Raw genomic sequence first — 5,555 nt, forward strand, 5'->3', positions numbered from 1 at the left:
AAACAACCAATGGGGAACGAGGCTGAGCAGGGGCAGGGAAACCCCGTGTGTCCCCTCAGGGCCCCTCTCCCAGGGCCACATGGCAGCGAGGAGGGCCCCAACATTTCACCCATTTATTTTTGACAGAAAGAGATTTAAAATTTAACATTGAAAACAACTGGATAAACATGAGATAACAAGGACAGTTTCAAAACAAAACAAGCCACCCTCCTGAGTCTTTAAATGTCCAAACAGATTCTCTGGAACATCTTAAGGCTGTCAGAAGGGAGACAGGACTCTCCGAGCATGCTTTGTGGGGAAACTGAGGCAGGAGAGGATTTCTTCCATCTTTACCTGTTGGAACTCTAAACAGCAATAGTTAATTTCTTCCCTCCCCCTCTTCATCCCCCACTCGGCATTGGAAAGGGATTTTTGGGGAAACACTTGGCAAAGGCATGGTTTTGTGAGGGAAACCATGGGTGAAAAAACGGATTGGGAATACACTGGGGGTAATAGGATATAGGGTAAAAGGGAAAGGTAGGATTAGGAAAGGGAGACTGTAGGGGGGGCTTACAATGGAGATATTGTCTAACATGACTACAATTTTTAGCATATATACTGCCTTTTACAGAAACACCATCAGGCCCAGTGACCTCTGCTGCTTGTAACCCTTTTCTACCTTGCACAATTTTGAGCTCTACTACTTCTCCATCTCCTAAACTTGGGATGTATTTTTCAGGGTTATTCTTTTTAATAGCAGTTCTATGAACGAATATGTCTTTCTGGTTGTCACATCTCATTATAAAACCATAATTTTGTTTAACATTATACCATTTTACTATTCCTAAAACCTTAGCTACGATGATTTTTTCCTTTTTCCGAGTGGCTGCTGTTTTCTGTCTCGCTGCATTTTTGCTTTCTCTTTCGCTCGCTCCTGTGTTGGAATTGCCAGGGCTGCTAGGGCCGTCGGGGCTGCTCGTGCCTGTGCACTCTTCCCAGGGTTGCATTCAGGGCCATGTGGGCTGGGCCGGGCCGTGCCGCTCAGCTCCCCGCGCGCCGCCGCCTCTGCTCTCAGCTGCATTGCCGTTGCCTGGGGCCGCACCCACGTCTTGGCCGGGCCTCCAAACAATGACCCCTCCGCGCCCTGCTCCAGCGTGCGTTTCTGCTAGGCGTGGCTCCGTTCCACAGCCATCGCCGCTGGCCACTGCCTGCGTGCCACTGCTCTCACGGGTCTCGCTCCACCACACGCTGCAACAGGGCCGGGCGGGCTCCCTCCATGCCTCGCTCCGCTGCCGACACTGCAGCTCGCGTGGCTCCGCCCGTGCGCGGGAACTGCCTCTCTGCTGCTCAGAGAGCACTCGGACCACGTGGCCTGGGTCACACGGTCCCTGAAGCAGTTTTAACTTTGTAAGGACACAGCTGACATTGTTCAACAGTCTCGGTAATTAAATAATATTCATGAAAATATTCTTCCATTGGCATATATTTTGACTCAGAAATTAACTGCATCCAAACGGTCTTCCAAAAGTCTTTGATAAGAATCAAATCCCAAGAAACGTAGAAAAAGGTCTTAAACAACCATGCCAGGAAGTGTTTCAGTTCCTTTTGAGCTTGAATTAAGCTAAAATTTACAAATTGTTGTTCAAGAACCTTTTCAAGTTTAAGATAAATGTCCATATGCGGCTCGGAGAGCCAAGAGTCTTTCCGCGGTTCCTCCATAGTTTAGAGATGGAACAGCAAAACAAAAACAAGAAGAGAAATCCAGAGTTTACTCACAAATCAGTTGCTGTCCTTAGGGATCAGGGATCGTTCTGCTCTCAATTCTCTACCATTTGTTCCAGTGGGAATATTGCAACATGTGTATCAGACAACAAGGCCCATGGAAAAGAAATATCTATGGACCGATTCTTGGTAGATGTTTCAGAGATGTTTATTTCTCCAGCCACATGGCCGGGATCTGCCGAGGAACTGCTCAATCACAGGACCCGAGGGTCCTTGCCCGTGCAGGGGAACACAAAACAACCAATGGGGAACGAGGCTGAGCAGGGGCTAGGGAAACACCGTGTCTCCCCCCCAGGGCCCCTCTCCCAGGACCCCATGGCAGGGCAAAAGGGACCCCAACAACTTTCAGACCCTATTGCTGCACAGCAGACAAAAAACCTTAGCTTGTATCCCCTTGAACTCCAGAGAAGTTATTCTGGTATGGCTGTCCCAGTTCCTTCAGAGAGTAGCTCTATCTGCAGCTGGTTTTGCTCTTCTATTCCTGCTACTGTAGTGACATCCTAAATCTGTCTAAAAATGTTTTTCATCTTTATCCAGGATGAACTGGTATCTCCTAAAATAGAAGATGTATTTCCTGCAGATTTTGTGAAGGCTGGGCAGCAGTGCACTAAACCACTGCAGTTACACTGGTCTTTCCCAGCTCCTGGAAAGCTGCTCTTTCTAGTTCCTAAGGACAATAATGAGAAGAGGGGAGTGCAAAAGTAGAAACAGAGGCAATGTTTCTGGGTGTGGCATCACTGCAGGACCTAATAATGGAACCTTAAGACTCCAAATTAGATATGAAAGTGTTGAAACAGACTTAAATAAAAAAAAAAATTATGTACTTGTACTTTATCAATGATTTATTTTTAATGTCTTTAAACATACTAAGTCTCAAATAGATACTATTTGCTACTAAAAGGAATGTATTTATTCATCATGGGATATAAAGGGTCTGGAAAGGACTGAGTGTATGGAACAAATTATTAAGATTTTTCTTTTTCTCATTTGCAGAGAATAATCAACTGCTGCTTAGATCTTGCTCCAAAATTTGGTCACATTCAGAAGTAATGGATTACTTTTCTCATAGGAGCATATGTATACTCAGTTGGAAGGAGCATGGGAGGTCCCACTTAATAAAACTTTGAAGTCTTGAATACATTGGACAGGCAGTTCCAAAAAAATACATCTTTTTCTCATTTTACCCCACCGTATGATACTTTACATAATTCACACACTGCATACTCTCTTGAAAATGGGCCAAACACAGAAACTAAAATAACAATGTTCTCCAAATTACATGTTGTCTTTGGGCATCATGACGCTACTTATACTTGAGGCGCCGCAGTCAGTCGGTTCGGCTTATTGTTCCCACAGTGTTTGAAGTGAACTTGATCTGCCTCATTTTGGAAGCAGACACTCAGTCATTTACTGTCTTTCAGCTGAGTTTCAGTATTTGCTCACTGAAGGGGCTGGAGCTTCCTGCTGAGGATACAATAATACTTTAAGGCATTTTGTCTAGTTTAACTTGTAATCACACTTTCAGCTAAACAGAACAGCACATACAATAGATAAGCCCTGTGAGAGAAAAGGTTTGAAGTTTAGGTGATGGTTACAACAAATTACAGAATTACAGCATTATCTGTATGATACCCATTACTGAAGGAGATCTTACAGTACATATAATTCAGTCTGTGACCTCTTTAGAACTTGAACTGTGTTGACTTCACCTCCATTCCCCTTATGTTTTTTAATATATTTTTATGTACTCAACATTTCTCTTAATAGCCTAGCCTGAAAAGTACATTTAATATGATTAAAGTTTACAACAGGGAGTAAAGGAAAAAAGTTATTATTTTTTAAGTATACTGCTTAATCTGAAAATGAGTTGGAGACTTTTTTTCTTGTCTCAAGGAACTAAACCAAGAATGACCTCAACTGACTGATGATTTTTGTTTGCTTTGTGGCAAAAGAAAAAACTTTTTTAATTGATAAAAGATTTAGAAGTTGTTGAAGTCACAACATGAACTACAAACCTCAATGAAGTGTAAAGCCATTTTTTTCTCTTATCTGCAGGTCGTTTGTTATGGTGGTAAACCACTTTGTAGCTCTCAACACATGAAGAACTTTCTCCTAATACCTAACAAGCCATAACACTTATCTCTACAATCCTTTGTATAAAAGTTCCTAGCATGTTGATGGATATAGGAAATTGTTCATTACACTATTTGTGGGCACCAAAAAAAGTGATTATTTTGTTGAAATTCATAAATGGACAACAAATGAAACTACAAATCAGATAGTTATATGAAAAAAACCAAAGGTATTTGTATATACACTCCAGTATTGTTGTTATTGTTAACCCATTTCACAATTTGGAATTGAGAATGAGATCACTGACAATGCTGACTGGGAGAGATTGGAAGGAAGTTAATGAAATATGAAGGAGAATGAGACTTTTTAAAAAAATCTATCTTTGTTTACAAATGCCATTCCTCGCTGCTGAGGGAAACAATACTCACTGCACTTTCCACAGTGCCACAGTGAGTTGTTCTGGAATCACACAACTCTAGGGCTGGGAACAACTGCGTCACAGCAGACAGGAACAAAAATATATTATTAGATCTTAGACAACAGTGTACTTAATGACTGCCCTTCAGCCAGTTTCCAGGCCTAGCTTGTGCAAGACCAAAATCAATCTTCGAAAGGCTACATACTCCCTTTATTCAAAGGAACAAAAATATCTGGTCTATTTCAATATGTGTCTTCAAATGCTGTAGACCAACAAAGGTACACAGAACATAGACCATAGTTTTGAAAACTCAGGACAATTACAAATAAGCATTTCTAAAACAATGTCATTAACAGGTGAGCTAATGACACTGTCATTCCCTTCCCATGGTCAAACATACCACCCTCCGTCAGGTTTTTTTCCTAGTATCTCAAAGATGTTACAGCTGCTTGAATCCTACATAGCCTTTTGGAAGGATTAGGGATTTTACTTTGTTCACCTGGCTTCAGATAACGATACATACTTCTCATCCACATGTCTGACTTCTTGACATTTTGAAAAAGTGAAGACGTTAAATTTAAAAAAACACCCCTCACACAAAAAAAACAAAAACCAAAAAAAAACCCAAAAAACCCACCCCACCCAACAGTATTCCCCACATGATGCAGAATCCCATTGCTTTTCAACAGCTGAAAAAATTGAGAAATAAAAACCAGATTAAAGTCTCTAGTGTTATACCTTGCCATCTTTTAAAAGCCAAAAAGAAATTACTGTAGCTGAAGATTAGATTTCAAAGTCAGAGACTTATCTGGCCAAAGGCTGATCATTTTTAACACCTACAGCTGGTATTAAAGACATTCTTTAGAACAGTTTGTGTGACAGTCATGCTCAAAGAGACAAAAATTTTAGATATTCCTGCTGTCTGCCTCATACACTATTGGGATAAACAATTAAGAATTATCTTTTTGCATGATTCGTCCATCTGTATCCTCAGGCAAAAAAACAGGTAAAAATTTCAGTAAAAAAACATGGTAGGTGAAAGAGAACATCAATGATTGGGAAAAATTAGTATGAAATTACTGTGGAAGTAATCTCACAGTGAATGAGATGTTCTTCCAACAACTCTAATGAAAAAGGAGAAAAATTATCTTCGTATTTCTGAAAAGCTGCTGAATGGTTTTGCACCACGTTCCATAAGTATAAAAAAAATCTCTTCCAAACTCTTCCAACATGTAACACCCTACCCCCAGAGAAATCTGCTTCTGCTTTCTGAAAGATATAAGTACTGAATTGAAATGTCACA

Source organism: Corvus moneduloides, chromosome 1, assembly GCF_009650955.1.
Source record: "Corvus moneduloides isolate bCorMon1 chromosome 1, bCorMon1.pri, whole genome shotgun sequence".
NCBI lineage: Eukaryota > Metazoa > Chordata > Aves > Passeriformes > Corvidae > Corvus > Corvus moneduloides.